We start from the raw sequence: 24,313 nt of genomic DNA, 5'->3' as shown, positions 1-24,313 counted from the left end.
ATACATGCTACTTTATTTTTGAAGCAAAATGTTTCTAGCAGTATGAACATTCTTGTGAATTTTATCATGTTCAAGACATATTAATGTTATCAACCTTAAAAATGAAAAAAGTCAGTTAGTTTACTAGCAAAAGGAGTTTACTTGGGAATAGCAGAGGAATAGCCATTTGGGATACACAAACTATAGTGAACCATAGGCAAGTCTAGAAAATACAGGTAGTTCTTTGATAGAGGAAAGGAGGTAGTTGGGAGCGGCTGTTTGGAACAAAGTCCCTGGGAGAAGAGCCAGGGTTTGAGGTTGTGGCAGCTTCTCATTGGCTGGGTTGTTGCTGGGCAAGGAGGAAATCTTCTTTCCTCCTGCGTAGGTAGTGAAGTGAGCTCCTCCCTGTTGGAAAATGCAAGGTATGCCTCTTCCGGCTGAGGTCTGCAAATGGTGGCAAGTGGTAGTACGTGAGAGCTCCCCCTTCCCGGCTTCCCGACTCCACTTTAAATGGAGTTTCTTTTACTCATTTTCACAAAGGGGCATAAAGCATCACCTTACTGCATATTGACTTTCTACCTTCTTTACAGCTCCTACTCCATTTCTTGCTCTGTATGGCTACTCCTACTACTTCAGCCCAGGCCTGCATGATTTGACTTTTAGGTAACTATAGTTACAGGCCTTTTAACTGCTTGCTTTGGGTTTCACATTCCTTGGGCTCTGCTACAGAGAGCTGCCAGAGAGGTTTTTCTAAATCATCTGTTGTATCACTGCTTATAATAGTTCATAGTCTCCCCATCACAGTCATTTAAATAACTATAACATTTTTAAAATCTTATGTACAGATAACTAAATACTCTATAAATTATTTCATTCACAAGAGCCTTACTATCCTTTTTTTTCACAGATGAGGAAACTGAGACTTAGAGGAGTTGGGTAAATCATTTAATATTATACAACTCGTAAATGACAGGTGCAGGAAGGAGGCCAGTTTGATGCCAATACCCATGCCCTGAACTGCCCCCTGCACTGTGACTTGTTCGCAAGCCCACGGCTTCCCTGTGGCACCCCTGCCACACCATCCAGCCCCAATGCCTGTCACTTCCCAAAATATGCACCTAACCATTTGAAAATACTACAGTCCTTTGAAAACACTGTGCTTTTCTTGATACTGAGATTTCATCCCTGCCATGTCCTCAGCTGGAATGTTTGTCCACCCCATCCTCTGTCACCTATCTTAATATGCTTAAAGAAATTTTACTCACTCTAGAAGACTGTTAAAAGTCGGTTCTCTGGGAGGTTTGACTCAGTTTTGTAGTCAGAGGCAAGTGCTGTGTGCCCTGTGTCATACAAGCTTCAGCGAACCTCAGGCTTCTGTGTGCTTTGCTACTTTTGGCTGCAAGTTTTGCTCACATGTCTGTTTCTTCCATTAGACCAGTGGTGTCCAAAATATTTTGATTGTGCCTCCTTAAGTAAAACAATTTTGCCAGCATATCCTATTTATACATCATATATGTATATATGGTCTATATGTATAAATGAGATACATATATACATATATGTAAATATGAATATTTCATGTACAGTATACAGTATATCAAAAAGAAAATCTAACAGAATGAGATAAAGATGAAATAAACAATATTTTAAAAACTAATTTTTATTTTACTTTGACAGCACAAAAAGTCATTTTACTCTCACTGACCCGAGGATTCTGTGGTGAGAACAATGTGACCGACAGACTTCATGATCTTGAAAGTGTGACCCCATGTGGTAAACTGAGTTAGAAGTCTAGTGAAATTTTATTTTATTTCAATACTTGAATCTAAAGACCATCATAGCTGAAAAAAATTATCTCTTAACATAGGTAGATCCACATTAAAGAAATCAATCACTAGCTGAAGACCGTATTTTATTTTCATTAATCAATAATTTGAATGTGTCTGTTATAATTTGATGAATAGATTTCCATTTGCCCTAATGTCCACACTTTGATCTCACAAACTAATTGGAATAGGCTACATTTTTATATTTTAGTTTTAAAGTCTTGCTGGCAGTTTTTATTTGAAAGATATGTAATACAGTTAGAAATTCTTTTTTCTAGTTAACTATGCAGATATGAAACTTTAAGGAGAAACAGACTTTTCAACTCGTAACAATTTTTGGCTAGAAAAATTAAACGATGACGGAAACACTTTCGACTCTTTTCAAAATCTTGTTTCATCTATTTCTTCTTTTACAAAGCTGCTTTCAAAGCAATTAATTCTTAGGGGACACACTGAGTTTATTATCCTAAAATATATGCCAGGTAACTGATGACTGATAGTCACTTATCATTCCAGAAAAGGTCAATAAATTTGGAACATCCACCTATTTGTTAAACCAAACTCTGAAACATCCTTAGGTTCCGCAAGTCTTCTAAGATTTGCAAGAGATACCATTGAAACCGCAGTGGTAAAAATCTCTCCATGATACAAAAGCTTTACCTGGTCAGGCCCTATATCATTGCAGTGTGTTTTAAAGATTCCAGTATATTTTAAATATGAATTTTTATAACTGTACTGATGACATCCTGCAGCACTTTGACACTTTTGTCTTCAACATATTTTGCTTATTAACTGGCCAAGAGATAATGCCCTGAATGGATTTTATGTCAGGCACCTTCATAACCTTCATAACCCTACAATCTTTTCTTCATTAATCCCTGTTAAAGGAGCTACTTCATCAGTGGTTTTATTTACATTTTTCCCATAAAACATGAAATTTTTTAAATTAAAGAATTCATTTCCTTTTGAGGACTTATCTCTAATACTCCTTATTTGCTCTTCAAAGGATTAGTTCTTCATCTATTTCTGTATTGAAATAGAATCTAGAAAGTACCAGAAGCTGGGATGTACCAGAAATACACGTTCTTTTATCTAACTTTACAGCAAACCTCTTCCAACATGTTGTTGTTCTAGTATTATTTCTACCAATTTCCTGGTTCTTTTTCTTTGCGTCTACAACAATATTTGCTGACAAAAAATACATCTTGGCTTGTTACCATACTGTGTTATTTTAGTCATTTTTAATTGCATCCATGAAGAACTTTCTAAACATTATCATTTGGTTTAAATTTTGCAATGTTTTAAATGGAGTTTTGCCTAACTTCAGCCATTGTTGAATAAACAAATACAGAAATTTTTCTTGTTCTGGATGCTAGTTATTTAATATCCTCTTAATCCTGTTACTCACAAACTCTAGCTAATACAGAGCACAATAAGGCAAAACTCCCCTCTAACAGCAGTGATTATAAATTCATGTTCGAAACGGTCTTTATGGTAGTTTTGTATATTTTATCTACCAGTCACATATGGACAGTGATGGTTTTTAATCTGACAATCTGGCTGATGAAGATATTTTGTAGGATTATAGAGAAGGGGTAGCTCCACCATGTTCTTGTTCTCTTGTGCTTGATGTGTTATCCTTAATAGCTTCCTTTCAGAAACATTTTTAAACTTGTGTTAATTTGTGAGGGTTGAAACTAGAGCATAACTTGAAAATTCACTTTATCAAGAGAATGAACACCCGAAGAAGCCTCTTTCCCCTCTGCCGTGTTGGAGGCCCCCTGTTTGGTGGGGTCACCTCAATACTATATGAAATTCATAACTGTCTGGATCAGACTAGGCCAGAGTACCAATATCAGTCTGTATATTAAAGTGGATTAAACAATAGTTAGCACACATTTCCTTCTCATTTTTTAGATGAAGATAAATGTCCATAGGAGTTCCAGTTGGCTTGGCAGATACGTGGGGGGAGCCTCCCAGGTACAGAGCACTACAAGTACAGAAGGGCCCTGGGACAGAGCATGTGTGGCGTGGTCAAGGAACCCGAAAGACACTGGTGTAAGCTGACATGTATTTCCATGAGAAATTGCTATAAGAAGTTCAGTCTTTCATGGTGATAAAATGAAAAACTCTCTCTCCTGGGAATGCTGACCATATGGCTATTTTTCCAGCTTTAAATGATTACAACACTGGTCCTACTAGGACAACTTTCAACTGTCATCTTTGTATTTTCTCTTCATCTATTTCGGCTTTTCATAACGTAGCAACCTACTGACTACTCTCCAGAACAATGAATAACTACCATTGCAACTAATGTAGAAGTTTGGTTAAAAACTATATTAAAGTAATCTTTCCTCTTCCTCTGAAATTGATTCTCCCAGTGAGACAAGAAGAATTTAAGGAATGTCAAGAAGAATTTGATACATACATCCTGTTTATTTTGACCTGAATGTCAGACATAGAGCAAAGAAGAGTTTTATTATACTTTCTACTGTATCTTAATTTCATCTCTCCTTCAAAAAAGTGATGATCTTATTTAGATACTGTTTGGAAATTGAGCCACTGAAATAACCAAAAAGCATTTTAATGCTGGCTACCACTTCTGTGTAGCTTTAAGCACATTTTTGTGAGCATCAGTTTCTTCATCTGTAAAATGGGGTACTATGTAATGGAATTGCTGTTTTTGTAGATAAAAATTGTCACCAGTTTTTACAGGTCAGGAATCTGAGTATCTTGCAATACTTTGTAAGGATTGTGTACTAACATGTTACCTGACACATAGTAATAATGTAGTAACGGTGTCATCACATTATTATTCTAATAAGGGAGAGGGTAACTATCTTCTACACAAGTTTTATTTTTTTTCAGAAATTAAGCAGTAAACCAATTCCTTGTACTCCCAATTTACAAATGAAAGAGCACAAAAGCCAAATAGAATGATCTGTGATGATTCTTTCACCCAGTGTGAATTTTCATTTTTGCTAATATGCAACATTTCACAAAATGTTTGTAGTATCAACTACTAGGCAAGATTTTCTTTGTTATGCAGGTTAATCAGTTCAAGTCCATGGGTCCTAAAGTTATGTATTTCATAAGGCCAAATAAAATTAAGTGATTGTCTCACTTAAAAATAGTACATATTTTTTTAAAGGAATATACCTGAAACTATAAAGAATTAATTGCATGCTATATGGAGCTCTATTTAGAGTGAGTGTGGACTCTCTTTCAATCATGTTAGTCTCTATGCCTCAGTTTCCTCATTTGTAAAATGGGATTAGTGTTTTCACCTACAGCTAAAGATTATTTTCATGATTAGAAATTATAAATGTAAATCACCTAACACACAGGGAACATTTAAAGGTTTTTAAAAATCATTACTATCACATTTGTGGTTATTCTAATTTTATTTAACCAACTTTTGTTAAACTGAAGGAGTATCTGCTGTTTTCCCTGCAATGCCTTTTGAGGTCTGTATCTCAGTGTCACTGCAAGGGCTCCTGCAGTCCTCTGGGGCCTCCCTGTGAGACAGCATTTAATGGTTTCAGAATGGGGGCCTTACATTCACTGAGCAAACCATGGCCCTTTCATTGGAAACAGCATATGGAAATCATCACAAAGAGAAGGAATCATGTCAAGTGCTTTGAAAATATAAAAGAAAATAAATTGTTCTGGTAAGTAAATATAGGACACTGAGCTCTGAATAGTCAGGAAACCGCTGTGCCAGGACCTTTGTTGAAAGCTACATGAACATTTCATGCTCTCCCCACCTCCACCCCTGTATCCTTGTCTTCTAAATTAGAAGTTATTACTATATAAGGCTGCTTTTTCTAAGTAAATGATAATGCATTAAACTCTTGGTGTTTTTAGCTTTCAAACAATGCTGAGCTATTGTCATCACTCAAGATCAAACTAAAAGGGAAAACAAAACTTGTGAAAGGCTTGGACCTTGGGACTCAGATACTACCGTGGAAGTCACCTTTATGTTCATTTCCTTTGTGAAAAACATTTTCTGTGGATGGTGCTCAGCATGACTGATATTAGGTTGAATTGTGTGAATATTGCATTACATTTATTGGCTGCTGCAGGGAGTCCAAATGCAGTGATCCATTTTCAGGTCTCCCATCTTTTGGCTGCCTGACTGCCAGATGGGAAAATGTTATTCAGAACAATCTTATCCTGAGGCAGAGCTGTGATCCTGAGAGGAAACCCATCCCTGCATGCTTCCTCCATGCCCAAATGCCCAGGTAGCTGCGTGTTGAGTGAGTTCCCCTGGGTTCCTCCAGGCCTCAGAGTAGATGCAGATTCATTTAAAGATCCAACTATGATATTTATTCCATTCTGTTCTTTATTACCCTCAACTACTCTGACCTTCTGCTTGCCTTTCTTATTTAAGAAGGAAAATTTCTTCTTCACTGTCTTCACTGCTCCCATTCTCTTAATTTTCATTCTTTATCTAGCTCTTTTTATACCCCTCTTCTCCACAGGAGGAAATTTCCTAAGCAAATTAAGACTGATATCAAATCTGATATTGCCTTGTCTGCAGAAGAAAGAGTGTGTGTGTGTGTGTGTGTGTGTGTGTGTGTGTGTGTGTGTGTGTGTTTGAGAGAGAGAGAGAGTGACACAGAACAAACAGGAAGTTCTGCATTAGTTTCTTTTATTTATTTTCATGGAAATGTAACAACATTCTGGACTTTTTCATTCAGGGATGAGATGAACTAGTAGGGAGAATTATTTTACCTTTATAAGCATTTTCCAGAAGTGTGCTTAGCAGTCTGACACTTCATTCATAGAAATTCCTTTTTAAGGTTTTTAAGGCCCTTACCTCTTTCCATAGTTTCTAGTCTGAGCAGCTTACTTCTGCCTGTGAGATGGTTCTCATTTTCTCCTGAACATGACATGTCTAATTCTTCCCCCAGGCCTTTGTGATTTTGCCCATGATCTTTTCTGAAATGGAATGTTCTGTTTATTTCTCTAGGGCACATAGTCGGTATGCTATAAAGACTATTATTTTTTAAGGGATTGGTTAATGATTCCTATTTTAATTTAGTAAGTGATAAAATTTTGTTCAATCAAAACAAGTGTAGATTAAGGAGGTTCATAAATTTCATTGGAATCTTTAAGGATGAAAACATGAGTCGAAAGTTCATCATCTGTATTAAGGGGATGTGGGAGCTGGGAGATGATTATGCTTCAGGATTGAAGAAGAGGGTGACGGGCAGAGAGAAGGGGATGGCGGCAGGGACTGGGGTCTGTAGCACAGCATGAAACAAGGACATCCTTGCTTTAGGCACTTGTAATACTAGCAAACTGGAACTTTTACTCAGGCCTCTCATCTGAGAGCCAAGTGGCAAAGGGTGACTTCAGCCTTCCTATTTTGCACTTATAAACAAGCAAATATTGTTGTTTTGCTATAGCTAATGTTATGACATAGAGACATTTGTTTCTCATTGGTATTACTAGTTCAAAGATTTGCATTTTTCTACACTTATGTTGTCATCTTGCTCTTTGAAAGCAGCAGGATCATAGCCTTTGGCATCTTCTAAGCTAGTGCTTAAAGATTGGTGACGTGTACATTTATGGCACATACGTGTACAACTAGGTAGTTAAGTCAGGCTTATATACTTACTGAAAGGTTGTTGAAGAAATAAGTGAGTGACTGAATATGTATCTTTTATTTTTTAGTGTAAGAATAGCAATTACTGAAAGCCTGATTTTGGTGAAGTTTTATCTGTTTTTTTTTTAATGAGCAATTATTTAAAGGGTAATTAGAAGAATGATACATATACACTCTGTATGTATGTGTTTACATTTTTATCTGATATTATGTAGTAACAAGATACCAATCTAAGAGGTTTAGTGAAAAGACCATGGATTGAACTGGGAATCAAGAGACCTGAATTCTAGGTATGGGCCTAACTTGATTTTACTCTGTGACCTTAACTATGAAATCATTAAAACTGTTTTGCTCTTATTTTGTCTATTTATAATTGAAAGATATGGAATAGATGATTTCAAGGTTCCTTTTAGCTGGAGTCTATTTTTAATCAAGAAGATAATAGGTGAAAGAAAATGCCCATGAATGGTCATATTTTTCCCTGTTAACTTGAAAAATGAAGTAGTGTATTTTGGAAAGGGCAATTCTTATACAGCATTTTATGGGAATGTGATTTTCCTTTCTCCAAATTATAATTTATTTTTAAAAGACAAAATAAAACAAAAACTCAAAATGGTTTCAATGTGTTCTTTCACTAGATTTTCTTTTTTTAATGCTTAAAATTGTATTGCAGTTAGCATTTTCTAATGTTTGGGGTTTTTTTGGTAAATGCTTGATTCTTTAATAATAATGAGGTAGTTCCCTAGCATATGCAAATGTAAGTAATATGTATTCAAAATATCATTAAGAATTCATGGGTTTAAACACGATGTTTTTATAAATTTGTCTTCTACACTCAAACTCTGAATCTGACATGATTTATAGCTTTTAAGTTTTATTCTCCTTACTCTATTAGAAATCCCAGAGAGACAGTAGATATAGACATCTGATAGAGTAAATCCACTCATTCTGACCTAGCTGTTCACTTCTATGAAGTGTTCTAATTTGATAGAGAAGAGGGAATGTATTTAATATTCTTCATCTAGTCCTTAAACCTCTCATTTGGGTAAATATGTCAAAGAGGGAAAGGAGAGAGTTCATGGCAAGCTTAAACTTGATTTGTTTAGTTCCACATCTCAAAGTGTGGTATTTTGAATCAAATCATGGCTCTATGGATTGTTTAAGGCCTTTATTTTTTTAAAAAGTACAATAGCTAGAACTGAAAAAGGCTTTTATTTTTGAATTATAAAAAATGGCACATTATTATTGTAAAAAAATTCAAACATTACAGAAAAGGATAAAAATAAAGTAAAAATCATGCCATCCAAAAATAACACATTATTAACATTTTGGTGGACAACTTTTCAGACCCCCCTTCCTGTACACACATCAACTTACAATTACATTTATAGTCAATTCCATGTAAAAAGAATGGTTTTCAATGTAATTGCTTATTAATGACACGACATGCACAATTTCCATATCTATGAAGACTGATTTACATAATAACTTTTAATGGCTGTCTAGTATTACATGGTATGGACTGATTATGATTTACATAATCCATTCCCTACTGAACAAAAAGTTATTTCTAAGTTTTCACCATTACAAATAGTGCTGAAATGAATACTTTTTATGTAAATATGTGCACTGGTCTGATTGTTCCTATAGAATAAATTCCTAGAAGTAGAATTACTAGTCTGAGAGTGTTCTATATTTGTGGTGAAAGTAAAGACTGTCTGAATTATTGAGGGCAACTATTATATAGAGAGAAATTTTTTTATCATGTACATATTACTCTTTATTATACTGGCAAGTGTAATTGTATTTGGCTGATAAAATAAGCAAATAATTAAGGTCAGATAATCTATGTAACATACTTCTGTCTCTAAACATTTAAAAATATTGAAAGTAACTTGTAACTTTAAAAAATATCTTGAAAGAAAAAATTTTGAGAGAACAATAATTCCTGCTTATTTCAGTCCTATTAAATTTCCAGACTGTTTCAGGATAAAAATTTTATATAAAGGTGATGAGTGTCTTAAAAGTAATGTACAAGAAAGTATTAAGGCCTAGGGTATGATAATTTTTTTAATTAAAGTATCACTGATATACAATCTTATGAAGGTTTCACATAAACAGCATTGTGGTTTCAACATTCACCCACATTTTCAAGTACTCACCCCCCATTGCAGTCACTGTCCATGAGCATAGTAAGATGCTATAGAGTCATTACTTGTCTTCTCCGTGCTATACTATCTTCCCTGTGACTTACCTATATTGTGAGTGCTAATTATAATGCCCGTTAATCCCCTTCTCCCTCCCTCTCCACCCACCCTTCCCATTCCTTCCCTTTGGTAACTGCTTGTCCCTTCTTGGAGTCTGTGAGTCTGCTGCTATTTTGTTACTTCAGTTTTATTTTGTTTTTATACTCTATAAATGATTGAAGTCATTTGGTACTTGTCTTTCTCTGCCTGGCTTATTTCACTGAACATAATACCCTCTAGCTCCAACCATGTTGTTGCAAATGGTAGGATTTCTTTTCTTTTTATGGCTGAATAATAGGGAATGAGAATTTGCAGCTTTCCATGGAATAATCAAGAGAGAATAGTCAGACACGTCATATTTTTAAAAACTTACCCTAAAGAAATAAACTCTGATGTCTCCCTTTGAGAGACAAGTGAAAATATGTTGTATGCATAATATAGGATATACAAAGGTATTGTAGTAAATGTCATCATAGTATTGTTTCCTAAAGTTATAGGGTCAGTTTCAAGGGAAAGTCTTCCTTAGTAAACACATCATTGAAATTCAGGTCTTTGAATTAATTTTGTTTGTTTGTTTTAATTTAGAAGAATATTGCAAAACTTTGATTCAGTTTTTCATATAGTTTATGTAATTTTGTTTTCATAAAATTCAAAGGTCTCTAATCTGCCTGCTTCTTAGGAAAAGATAAATAATTTATTTTTAATAGATCAGTATGGAGCTATAAAGCATAGGGAATGACCACCTGTGGTCTTCTGTTCAATTCTCTGGCGCTGCAGAGGGGCCCCGAGACAGGCCCAGCAGCCTGGCCTGGAACATGAGTGCACCAGAACCACTCCTGGCCGAGGAAGGAGTGCATGGCTTGTATGTGTTCTCAAGCATCCTTTAGACATTAACAAAGAATACTGGTGATTGTAAATTCACCCCAAGGGAAACATAATAGAAAGATAAAGCTCCTTTCATTGAAACATCCAAAGGATGGGAAGATTTATATATATATAACATTATGCCATTTTCAGGGCCCTTAGTTTAATTTTGTGGCAGTAATGTGGCTGTTTCTGAGCGAGCCTAGGCTAAAACCATGTGTGTGACACTCTTGATCAGAGGAGTTGCACTCTTTTGGGTGTGTGGGAGAGGGGAGAGGCTGTGGGAAGTGGAGATGCCTGTTCCCCAGCTGTGCCGGGAGACAGGTTTTCACTCCAGTAGACAGAGTAGGTGGAAGCAGTAAGAACTGTTTTCTGTGAAACGCAGGGCATCTGCTGTGCCAGAGTCCAGGTGACAAGCACTGTTTAGAGCTGTGTTCTGACCATTTCTTGTACATAGAGAGGCCGGATTGGGAAGGTTGATAGCAAGGACTGAAGCCCTTGCATTTTAACCTTGGAGGGTTGTGCAACTTCACAGTTTTGTATGCAAGAGCCACGTCACTTCAAGCAGAGAGGTGGCTTTGTCGTGGAGGCCTCTGGAAGGAGCAGTGATGGGCAGACATGGGTGGGTGGGCTGGGGGCTGCGCCTGTCCTCGGGAAGGCTGGAGCAGAAGGATGTGGGGGACTTGTTCCTGAGCATGGAGGAGGAGCTAGCAAACTTCCAGTTATTATTGTCGGGGGGACACTGTGATTACACTCTGTGATTGCCAGGACACGGCCTGGGTCCGTATCTCTGACTCTTCCCGGAAGTTCGTATCCATTTACCAAAAGTTATCTGCAAACTGAAATAATTACAAATGACACAACACAGCAATTGCATGAGGTCATTTACTGATCGCTCTGCTCTTGCTCTCTCCCATTTGCTAAAGACAAAGGAAGTGAACAGATTGCCCACTTCAACCCCATTGTTTTATTTTCCATTTTCAGAGTCTGTGTTCTTCAGTAACCCCCACACCATTAATCCAGCTGATGGATTGAAGGTTCACCAGTCCTTTTCTATTGCTGCTTTTAATCTTAGATTCTGTCTTTGTAGCAGTACATGTTGCCGTTTCTCACTGTTGTTTCAGGTCTAAAGGTTGCTCCATGTGCAAGGAAGCCCAGACACTGATGCCTCTCATGCTTCCTTTGAATCAGCTCCTCCCTGGGGTGGGCTAGCTGACTAGAGACGTGGCTTCTCCTTTTCTGCCTAGGACTTTGTTTTTCCCTCTGCCCCTTAATATGCTTTTGACCTTGCAGAACATGGTTGTATTCATATCTGAAAGAAGAGCATTGCACTGGGGATTTCCATTTTTACAGCATTTAAAATCACTTAATCTTCTTGAGCACAAATGCTTAGAATTCGCTTAATTTTGTGTATGAGCATATGTTTATGGGGAATATCATGTTTTCAAGTATTGCCAGTTTCAGCTAATGAATAGGATAGGCAGGGAAAACCTGTGCGCTGTTCTCCAAAAGAAGAGATTACTTTTAGGGACTGAGTGGCTTTAGGGAACTTGAAACAACTATCTGTAAGCATTTCTTAGAAAACCTACATTAAGGAGCTTAGTGTGTGGATGGGCACATGAGGAGTGAGAGGAGGAACCTGATCCAGTAATTCATTTTAAGATAGATTAAAGGAACACACACCAGAACAAATCTCTCTTATTTATGCAGCCATTTTTCCTCTTAAATAAAAAATCCTTGAAGGTTTAGTTTAGTCCAGATGTTTTCATGAATTCTTTCCCAAACATAATATGACTTTTATTTCCTAAAACTGTCAAAATGTATATTGTCAATGTTCATGCATTTTGTACTTCATCATATACTATAATCTATTTGATTTTTTCACATGCATGTGTTTCCCTGTGCCCCACCCCAAATGCTAAGTCCCTTAAAGGCAGGGAGTATATTTACACTTATATTCTCTGATGACTTCTTACACATAAAACCCATGATGTATATCCAACAGATCCATTCTGGATTTTCCAATTCATTACCTGTCCTTTAGTTCTTTTAGTACTGGGTACTACCATTACTCTCATATGGATAAAGGGAAGATAAGAAAATAGTTTAAGAAAATCTAGTGGATATGTGAGTAGGGAATTTTTTAAGCAAATTTATCTTTGAATTACCTAAGATTTCGATCATATTATGCTCTCCTTGGTTGCATTATCATGGTAATTGGGAATTGTGTTATATCTGCGTGAACTTTCTTAGCTATCTACTGTGGGGAAGTTGGGGTTCCTATGGCCAGGATCCTCACTGAACTTAAACCACCTGATGATGTAACTGGCCTGTTGCTAGGCTACCGCTTCCACACCTTTAGGCAATAAGCTATTATTGTGCTTATAGAGAGAGATTGGCCCAGTACTCTGGGCAGAGGCAGAGACGCTAGTGCTCCATCTACCGCCGGGAGAACAAGCCGGGTAATAAACCCTTTCACCCCAAAGAACATTTTGCTGTCAATTTCTTTGGTCACATTGAATCCATAGCAAACTTGCCCAGGGCTGAAACCCATTGGCAAGACATCCACTAACATGTATAAGTCCTATCGACTTCTGTGCTCCTCTGTTATCAACTCCAGATGTAGTCTGAGATTAATTCCGTCTTTTTTTCTCCCTTCACCATTTGTTTTTCTATTCAGTCTAATTACCTTTCAAGCAGCTGGAGTGGAAGTGCAAATACATTCTCTGATGCCTAATCCTTCATTCTTTCTTTTATTGTTTTATTTTCTTCATGCACGCATAAAAATTTGTCGGGATGTTCCTATGATAACATTAAAAACTCGACACTTGCTCTCCATAGTTTGCACTGGAGTTTCTGTATCAAAGGCACTCTTTGCATGAGAAGTCATAAAGAAGGTTTTGCCATTTCACTGTCTTGGAAAGAGCTAAGAGAGACTAAGATTTAAAAGTTCTTTAGATCATTAATTCTCATAGTGGAGATGAGACGTGTACCAAAAACTATGCTGTTTCCAAGTCTCATTTTCATCCAGAGATCTTTTTTTTCTCCCTTTATAATAGATGTACATACAATGAGAACACAGATTTATTTTATAAAGAGAAATTTCTCTTGAGGCACAGGCATGAATTAACAGGTTACACCAATTGGCAGGATTAAGTCTAGATGCAAAATAAGACTGATTGCAGAATGGTAACCGCTGAAAAATATGGAAAGTATTAATAGGATCATAAAGCCTTTGAGTTGAAAGAGACATCTCCTTTGATACAACTTGCCTCTCTAGATGAGGGACTTCTTTTTACAATATCACTGATAGATAAACAAGCAGCCTTTTAAAAGTAGTTCTGGTAACAGGACCCAGTGAGATCTAAGGAAGTTGCTGTTGCTCACCATTACTCAAAGAACAATTTTCTTTGTATTTAGGTATAACCTTCCTCCTTAAAACTCACTTATTGATTCAAACTCAGCATTCAATGAAATATAAAACAAGTCTACTCCTTCTCCCTATGACACCTGTTTAAATAAAGACTTCTAGAAATGGCATTCTTTCCCTATAATTTATCCTTGCAGTGGAACACGTCTACCTTGAAGCCCTAACTGTACCAATAAATGCAAAGAAAAATCAGTTTTATAAGGTGATGTGGTGATACCAGCTACATAGCAGTTCAGAGAAATAACACTTTGGGGTTTTAGTTAGGCAAGTTAACTATTAATTAACATTGAGATTCCTCAGTTATATATGATCTCAGGCATCATTAATAAGGAAGATTTTTTGCTAAACCCATTGTTACTTATGTTTATAGCTTCAACTTCATAGTAGAAACTTTTGCATGTAATTTTCTAAGTTGGGCCCATAATCATTATGGGAGGTATTTCAGGACAAAGCAGCCACACTTTCCAGATTTATGAATTCCTTCTAATTTTTTTTAGCTTTTACTTCTGATACCCATTTTAATTAAGCAAGCATATTCATCCCTTGCTTTAGGAAAAGTACTGTTCTGATGTGTTTTTCCCAGCACCACTAAGCGTTTCTCCAAATTTAGGGGACACTGATTGGGTGTCCTACAAATTCAACTCAATATTGATTCTATTGACATGGAGATGGTGTCAGATCTCACAGGTTAAGGGCTCAGACCCTCAAGGCTCAGTGGTCCCTCTTTGGATGTAAGTCCCCTGTCCAGATTGTTACCTGTGCTGCGAACCAAATGGCTACAAGTTGGAGGCTTCCAAGAACCCCCCTCCTTGGGGTCAGTTAATTAGCCAGGGGGCTCACAGAACTCAAAGAAACATAACATGCTTACCAGTTTTCTGGAAAAGATACTTGTCTTGCTAATGGGTCTCAGCCCCGGGCAAGTTCACTGTGGATTCAGTGTGACCAAATAAATGACAGTAGAACGTTCTTGGAGTGAAAGGGTTATACCCAACTTTATTTCCACAGTGGCAGGTCAATCACTAAAATCCCATCCACTCAGAGTGAGTCTGCGTGCAGCAAGCTGTCTCTGCCTCTGGGCCTCTCGGCCCGCACAGCTGTCCTCTGGGTCTCTGTCCTCGGCACTGCCACCACTCCAGCCTCTGCTCTGCTCTCCTGCAGCCTTGCAGCTGTGCCACCGTGTCACCCAGAGCACTAGCTGGAGCTCTTTATATATAGTCAATAGCAGCATATTGCCCACATGTGTGTAGTGGGCTAGCCAACCAGGGCCGGGTGAGAATCCTGGCCACAGGAACTTTCATTTTATCCACTGTACTATATATACAATACTAATACTAATACAATTCAGATGAACAGCCAGACAAAGCGGTATACAGGATGAAATCAAGAAGGGTCCTGCGCATAGGAGCTCTGTTCCCAAGGAACTGGGGCACCACCCTCCCAGCAAGTAGATGTGTTCACTAACACGGGACTAATCAAATCTTGTTGTTCAAGAATTTTCATAGAGATTAATCTTCAGTGTGCCCCTTTCCTTCCCCAGAGGTTGGTGGGTGGGACTGAAAGTTCCATCTCCCTAATCACTTGGTATTTTTAGTGACCAGCCCCATCCTGAGGCTATCTAGGGGTGTCACCCAAAGTCACTTCTGTAGAGAAGTTCAAATGTGCTCAAGAAGTCTCCTCATTAATAACTAAAGACACTCCTGTCACTTGGGAAATTCCAAAAGTTTAGGAGCTTGGTGCTAACTATGGGATAGTCAACACAATGGAATAATACACATCAGACAAAACAAGCGAACCAGAGTCTCAACAATCTAGATATATTCTGGTGATAATGTCTTAAGGGAAAAAAGTCTCCAGAGGCTATATAAAGAATAGACCTTTTTTCTAAAGTTAAAAACAACTAAAATAAATACCTACTTTTTAAGAATGCACAAATAGTCAATAAGAAAGGCAAGTAAGGATGAATACAGAATTCAGGATGATGGGACAGCGACTAAACATATTTCTGATTATACCACAACTATGCTATATTCTGGGGTGAATGAGACATTGCTTTGCTTTTAAGAAACTTTAACTTCCATGAAAGAGGCAGATTTATAACAATTACACTAGGTAATAAGGCTTTAAAAAGAAGAATATGTATTATAAAATAAAAGTCACAAATAAACTGATTCTGCATAGTAACATCAGGGAGCAATACAGAGGAGTCACCATTCAAACCGAATCCTGAGTTGGACAAAGGCACTGCAGGCCTAGGGAACGTGTTCAACAAGGACCAAGGGCCTGCAAGAGGTGGCAAGTTCAGTGAATGGCGAGCAGCTGCAGAGACGAGAATCTCCGGAGAAATTGTTCAGTTCTGGTGCTGTAGTCATCTCTTATATAAGTATTGCATAAATTTCTGTGAATTATGTATTATGCAGAATGCAGTCAGATAGGATTCAAAACATCCTTTTTTGATGCCCTGAGCCTTCTCTTTTCCATTGTTTTGTTTTTCTTTGTGCATGCATAAAAGCTCATTGGCATGTTCCTATAACATTGGAAACCCTACACTTGTTTCCTATGGTTGGCTTGAAGTCTCTGTGTTAGAGTCAAAGGAAAACTCTTTGTGACAAAGGCCATAATGAAGATCTTGCCACCTCACCATTACGGACAAAGTTAGAAGATACTAAGTGTTAGAATCTCTTTAGTCTATTACCTCAGAAGCTGAGAAAGAGCAGGGATTATAAGTCATCGTCTTTCTTTCAAACTCACCATCTTATTACAATTCTTTTCTCAAATACTCATTAAAAATTTTTAAACAGGCCAGTGGCCAGATCTGATGTGTTCTGAGAAAGATGACAGGATGACTGATGTCACTATGGAGGTCACGTGAAGGGCAGAGCTTGGAGAATAGAGAACATTTAGGAGGAGATTATAATACTTCAATGAAACTACAGATTAGGCTAATAACATTGGAACTGAGAAAGAAGAAACACAGACAAATTAGATACAGGATGTGGATGGCAAGAATAGGGGAAGATTGGACAGTAATTTGGAACATGGATGTGGCATATATTACAAAGTTGCATGGGAGGAACAGTTATGGGGAAACAGTAATGAGGAGAAGTTATGGGGAAAGGAAAATTGATTTTAAATAAATGGAATCTGAGTTATGTATGGGACATACAGAGGGAGCTATATAATGAAGATTTAAGAGTATCAGTCTCAGCTCAGGAGAGTGGCCAGTTCTAGAGAAAACCTGGGAATAATGTTGAAGTACATGGAGCAAGAGGCAAAGAAGACAGAGGGTAGAAATGTGGGGAAGACCAATCTATGAAGGAGGGACAGAGAAAGAGGAGCCAATGAAAGAAGTTAAGAGGTCACTGGAGAGAAAGAACATACGTGTTTCTGATAAGCTAAGAAAGAGAATGTTTCAAGGGCCAAGTAATCGGTGACAAATATTTTGGGGTCCAAGGACTGTTAAGACCATACATTTGCCACCTAGGATCATTTTTGGTGATCATTTCTTAATAGAATGGTAAGGATGGAAGCCACACAGTAGTTGGCTGGGAAGGGAACGGGAACTGGAGGAGAGCAAGCTCAGATACAAGCATAGGCGATTATATTCAAAGTTTGTCTGTGAAGGAAAGATAGCAAATAGGATGTGACTGGTGAGAGTGGAGATGGCATCTGTTTGTGGGAAAAGATGGTCTAGGAAAGTGTTTTGAGAATATTGGGAGGAAAAGAAAAAGTATAAAAAGTATAACTCATAGGAGTTGGCAAGGATTAAATCCACTGAACTTAGTGTCAAATATGCTGATATTTTATATATTTTGCTTTGATATTTGGAAGTACTTTTTATATAGTGAAAAATATTACATGTTAGAAAGTCATATAAAAGAACAGAAAAACAAAGAAATCATGATCTGAAAGTCTTCCAAAACATTTGAGCCATGGACTGTTCATTTTTATTTACTTATTTCAACATTTTTTTTTTACTTTGGACAATAGGAGCACAGAATTGGAATAATTAAAATCTTTGTTTCAAAGCACATTTCTGAATTTATTTTTAATAATATCATAGCATACATGACCCCAACTCCCTAAACAAAAATGAAAACAATAGCCTACATCTAATATGATGGGTGCCACTCTCCAATAAATCTCCCTGACTCTCTGCACCTGCGGTAACCATCATCCTGAATTCTGTATTCATCCTTACTTGCCTTTTCTTATTGAGTATTTGTGCATTCTTAAAAAGTAGATATTTTTATTTTAGTTTTTTTTAACTTTAGAAAAATGGAGACTTTTTTCCCTTAAGACATTATCACCAGAATATGACTCTGGTTCGCTTGTTTTGTCTGATGCATATTATTCCATTGTGTTGACTCTCCTGTAGTTTATTCGCCACCTTCTTGTGGGTGGGCATGTGGGTTTCTCCCCGTTTTTGCTGTGAGAGCATGAATCCTGCTGAATGGTGCTGCTAGAATATGTCTCTTGTTGCACATGGGCAAGGGCTTCTTTTAGTTACACAACCAGGAGTGCAATTGCCGGATCACAGGTTTATGAATGATGAGGTGTGAGAGAAAATGCCAAACTCTTTTTCAAATTGATGCATGGTTTTACTTACACCAGCAATGTATAAGTCATCCTTGTGGCTCCACATCCTCTCCAACACTTAATATGATCAGACTTCTAAAATTTCTGTCGATCTTCTTTCTGTAAAATTTTTGTTGTGAAATGGTATCTCATTGTGGTCTTGATCCATATTTCTTTAACCACCAGATAAGTTGAATATTTATTTATTTATTTATTGACTATATTTGTTGTGTGTTAACTGCCTATTCATAGCTTTAGAACATTTTTCTATTAGGTTATCTGTGTTCTTCATTGTACTTGATTAGTATAAGTACTTAACATTTCTTTATATTAAACCTTGTCAATTGTATGTGTAGTGAATGACCTCCCATTTTATAACCTGTCTTCTCATGTTAGTTAAGGTTTTTAATGATCAATTTCAATATAGCCAAAGATTAATTTTTCCTTTATAGTAAATGTTTTTGGGTCTTAGTAGGGAAATCTTTTACCTATGACAAAGCCTAAGAAACATACAGTTACATTTTCTATAAGATCTTGAGTTAAAAAAATTTTTTTTTAAAGTATTTTTTCCACGATGTTTTACCAGGTATATTCTTTACAAGAAACCTTTTACTTTTCTTAGATATTACTTAAAATTTCAGAGCATTCCTGCTGCTTTCAAAAATTTTATTTTAATCATCTTAGAAATTAAAAGTTATTTGGTTAAAAACAAGCAACCCCTCCCCCTACACACCTCAGATTCAGAGAATTCAACCATTGCAATACCTGATTGAATAATGGTATCAGGATGTTGTGACTTAATAGATGGGAATCAAGTGTTTAAGTTTTTGAGTTCTTCAGCTGTAGCTTTGTTATGTGGCTAAGAGCAGTAGGAAGGAATTTAGTAAACAATACCTGGTTTTATACTAAGTAGAAATGTGTGCATATATGTATATGTGTGTCCCTTATTATACATGACTTCCGGATAACAATAATATACCTGAGTAATAAGATATTTCAACCTGTAAGAATGATTTTGCATTACTGAACACCACCAATCACTTGTGCTTTTAAATTTCATTATGCCAAGAGTCATTTTTCTAGTTCATTCTAGCCACTGACAAAAAAGATATGTAGTAGAAATATTCTGGTTTAATGTAAGAAGAATAAAATAATTGCAGAATTTTGGAAAAACAGCTAAATATCTAGATACCATATACTAAAATGATATATCTCTCACTTTTCAAATTCAGAGAATGAGAAGAGTTACAGAGAAATCCAAACTGAAGTGACAGTTTTTCTGTCAAGCTGCTGAGTTAGGCAGAGAGGAGATTAGTTGAATGCTGCCTGCTGTCTAACCTTTCTTTTAGAAAACTTTCCCATTCAACTTTCTACACAAATTTTTTGCAATATAAATTCCATGTTTTATAAGTTTCCTGAAAACTACAAGTTCTCTTCTTTTACTTTAAAAAACAAATTTCTTTAGCAAAGTAGTCAAAATCTAATTCCAAACCATGACCAGATGTTTAATGTTTGGAGAAAAAGAACTGTCCTTTTATTGTACAATTTCATGTGTGCCCAGGTGCATTTATGTAATGTGTTTATATATAAGAGAGTCTGGCATAGGAAAAGCATTAAACAAATCTACAGATGTATTTGGCTGGGCGGCTCATCCAATAGGTCACATATTTTATAATATTCTCTTCCTCCGTTGTTGAGAACATGTTCAAATAGAAATGGAAAAGGTTTATCTGTAGAAACAGGTTAGACTTCCTTAAAAGGCAGTTGTTTCTTTATTCTTTTGCTTCTCTGGAGAATTGGCTACAAACTGGGAATAGTTATTCTGTGACTCATTTGCAAAGCGGCAGTACAGCATAAAGAGTTCAGATAAAATTATAATGAAACAGACCCTAATTAGTCTGTGTGGAACAACAGAGTATTTTTAAAGGAAATTTTTAGGAATTGAATTTGTTAAATCTTAGATAAAATAAGATGTTCTTTTTTTTTTTAAAGGGCTTCATCCAAACATTGGGATAAAATTTTCATTTTCCTTTTTAAGTCAATTTATTTAGTTTTTGTATTTACAAAAGACATGACATCAGTAGTTATATTAGGCAGTGATAATTTATTCTTATTCAATTATTTCAAAGGTAATGCAATGACCTTTTAGATTCCCAAGTCCATCCGTCAAATCACATTAAAAAAATTGTACCATAGGTTAAAATTAAGGCTATTATAAAATTAAATATACATTTTAAGAATTCTATAGCAGTATCAAACAGAAATGCCCTTTGCTGGCTTTAGCATGGTGCTCCCAATGTGATATACTCTGCAGACATTGCCTTTCTCATGAGCACCAAGTGAGAGCTTTAAAGATATTTATTGAATACTTATTCAAAATACTTGCATACCTAATACTTAAATAATATAAGGCAGAAACACGTCAGAAAGAGCTAATAGGCCATTACCCTCATTCGTCATCACCCTACGTAGGCCTCCCTTTCTCCCAAGCTTGTGCCCTATCAGCCATTTGCAATTGATTAGAGTTGGACTTTGAATCTGAAATCTCTTTGCAATCACTGTGTCTAGCCATTCCTTCCCACTCATATTTTGCCTGTATAGCAAAGTAATTAAATGAAAAGAGAAAAATGTGTTCGTTTATCAATTTTTAAAACTGTTTTCATGTCAAAAACATCAATTAAGGACTCACCGTGAATCAAACTAGGTCCCAGGGATGCAAAAGTGAATATTACAAGATTCATTTCTTCAGAAAGTTTGCATTATAGTAGAGGGAGTCAGATATGTATGCAATTAGTATAATACAATTTTGTAGTGTTATTGTAGAAGACGGTATAGTGGACAGTGGAGGCACTAAGGGACATGCAGAGAGATGATCAGAATGTTTTCTAGAAGATGGAATACATAAGCTGAAACTTGAAATGCAAGAAGGTGTGTATCAAGGTGGAGTGGAGGGTCACAGGAAAGTCATAAACCAGCATGGCCTGTTAAAAGCCTTGGAGTGCAGGGGTTTGCTATGAACAGAAACTCCTTGTGCAGCTGTGGCGCAGGCTGAGGGTGGAGACCAGCAAACCACAGATATGGCTGGGGAGTTAGGCAGGAGCCACATCACAGGGGGGCTCGTGCCCTTAGGAAGTTAGGATTTATGAAAGCAATGGGAATCCATTAAAAACATTTTACACATTTGAGGAGTAATATGATCATCCCATAGAGAAAGTATTGATTGTGTGTGAGACTGAAGGCTGAGAGAGCAGTTATCAGATTATAGTCCTAGTAATAGGGGACAGAAGATGAAGGGTGGAGAAGAGGAGATGGATGCCATTAATCAAAATAATTAGATTCTTTAGGATAGGGTAGTTGAAGGGATGTGGGAGATGGTGAAGGGAAAGAAGAGTCTGAGATGATTTGGGTAATTGAGCTAATATTAGTGCCATTCTTGGATACAGTAACTATAGGAGAAGGAACAGGTATGCAAGAAGGATAATGAGCTCATTTTTAGGCATTGAAGTTTGAGGTTCCTGGAAGCTGGGCACAGGGCCTCGCTGGCAATTGTGCATGAGAATCCAGAGCTCATGAGAAAAGGAAGGATTTGGAATTCCTTTGTGCACAGCTGGTAACTGAAGCTATTGGAGTGGGTGAGATTACCCACATCATGAAAAATTACTTTCATCTAAGTGATGCAACTGCATACGTATTAGAACAGGTACGACAATACTTGACATCTGCAGCGTGCACACCACCAGGTTCTTGTTTCGTCTTGGACTGTGGGCTCTAAGAAAAAAATAATCCACTATGGAACAGAGGAATGGCAGTCACTTCCTTAGGCTTTCTCTCTCTAAACTAAAAAGTAATTTAACCATCAAAAACACTCTTTGTAGTTTTAGTGGGATATAATAAGAAATATGTATTTCATATCCAACTTTATTATATGTGCATACTGGGATAATTTTGCTGAGGATGAACTAAATCTTAAATTAATATCTTCATAATACATGTATGAATCCATTTCTTTTTTGGACACCAGTCTATGCACAGGAGAACCAGGCAGAAGGTGGGCAAACTGGCCTAATCATGAATAATCTCCTCTGGCCAGAGAAGATTGTTGTTATGATCCTCTGAAGTTCGTTATCTAGCATTTAAATGTTGATTTTTTAAAATAGACATCCCACTGCATTCTCACTCAACTATTTCTTGCAGACTATTATATTCTTGAGGCTTTACTACCATCATTATGTTTTGATGTCCACATCTTTATCTCTAGCCTGGATCTTACCTTCAAATCTATCCTGGACACAACCTCCAGGCTGATGTATCTAAACACATACAGGCCTATGCCACTTTCCTGATTAAAATCCTTCAGTGTTAATCTATCCCTTCTGGGCTGAAGCCAAAGCTCTTTAATTTAGGAAAATAAATTATTTATCAATGATGTTCTGTGTAATTCTCCATCCTTTTTTAACACCTTGAGTTTTAAACTCCAGCAATACCAATTGCTTATAGTTAATTTTCATATGATATACATGTGTGTATGTGTGTATATATATATATACTTTTATATGTATGTGTAGACACACACACACATATATACATATATGTGTGTATATATAGATTTCTTCTGTCATCTTGTCTTCGTTCTTGTTTCTCCCTCATTAGGCAATTCTTTCCCTCTTCCACCTGGCTAACTTCAGTCACTTCCCCAGGTAGCCTCTCTTGGCCCTGAGTTAATTACCTCATTTCAGTGTTTTTGTTACACTCCGTGAATACCACTTGCCACCTCACACATTGCCTCACAGTTATCTGTTTCTCTGGCTTTTCCCCTCACTCCTCTGGGAGCGCCCTGAGGGCAGGGGCTGTATCCTGTTCACCTGCTATCCTGGGTGTCTAGCTCTAGCATATGCTAATAAAACGGTTAAATAAATGAGGAAGGAGTGAAGATCAAAGGCAAACTCACATAAAAAACATGTCTCTGTGCTTCAGTGTAATTTTTAGCACCTGAGTGACTCCAGTTTATCATATGCAGATTTGTTTACTGTCAAATAGTTTTGTTATCAGTTCTAATAATGGATCCTAATTAGATACTGTCTGAAGAAGTCACACCTCTGTCTTATGACAGGGCTGTTTTGTTCCCTCAGGGGATCTTTCAGAAAGAGCAGATTGGCTTTCTGCTCTAGGCTCTATATGCAGATGACCCCAGTACAAGGTGCTATATCTGTAGTGCTCCAAGCTTCACCCCCCTCAGCACTCTCTGGGGCAACACCAATGGTTTACTTTCTTGCCTGGGCAGAATGGCCAGTTGGTTTGCTCTTAACTCTTTTTAATCCACATATTCATGGGGCCTACATATTTTCTACTTACAAGCTCTATTGGGGCCCATATATTCATACAAAGAGACATACCATTTTTATTTATGAAACCAAAGAGGGTTAATGGCCTTTTTCAGTTCATTAACTCCTGGCATTTTTTAATTTCTGTGAGTTGTGAATATGAGGCTGCTATTATAACAGGGTAGAGAGACATAATGTTGTCTTACATTTATACAAGTAAAAGTATCACATTATATTTAGAGAGAGATCTCAGACAGCTAATAAGCTCAACCTGTCAAGAAATAAGATGTTTTTAAAATTAAAAGTATCATCCAGGCCAAAATGTATTCTCTACAAACCAAAAATGTGTGCCAACATTTTTTCAGGGTACAGACATTACTGGAGTAAAGCATGAAAGAATCTCTACTGTGAAGGATGTCATAATCCAGATGGGCACAAAATGAATGCTGTTTCATAAA

At 36.9% G+C, this 24,313-nt stretch overlaps 1 protein-coding gene and 1 long non-coding RNA gene across 4 annotated transcripts in view; one reads left to right on the top strand and one right to left on the bottom strand.

The window, feature by feature from the left end:
• Window positions 1-24,313, top strand: part of SYNPO2 (synaptopodin 2) — a 167,673-nt gene that overhangs the window by 8,863 nt on the left and 134,497 nt on the right. The window lies entirely within an intron of this gene.
• The window catches only part of LOC118924102 (uncharacterized), a 257,912-nt gene continuing 255,430 nt past the window's right edge, over window positions 21,832-24,313 (bottom strand). The window contains exon 5 of the long non-coding RNA XR_008997836.1: window positions 21,832-22,302. This is a non-coding gene — a long non-coding RNA (uncharacterized LOC118924102). The remainder of the gene's footprint in view (window positions 22,303-24,313) is intronic.

The sequence above is a fragment of the Manis pentadactyla genome, chromosome 5 (assembly GCF_030020395.1).
Source record: "Manis pentadactyla isolate mManPen7 chromosome 5, mManPen7.hap1, whole genome shotgun sequence".
Lineage (NCBI taxonomy): Eukaryota > Metazoa > Chordata > Mammalia > Pholidota > Manidae > Manis > Manis pentadactyla.
This window is presented reverse-complemented; position numbering and strand designations above follow the sequence as displayed.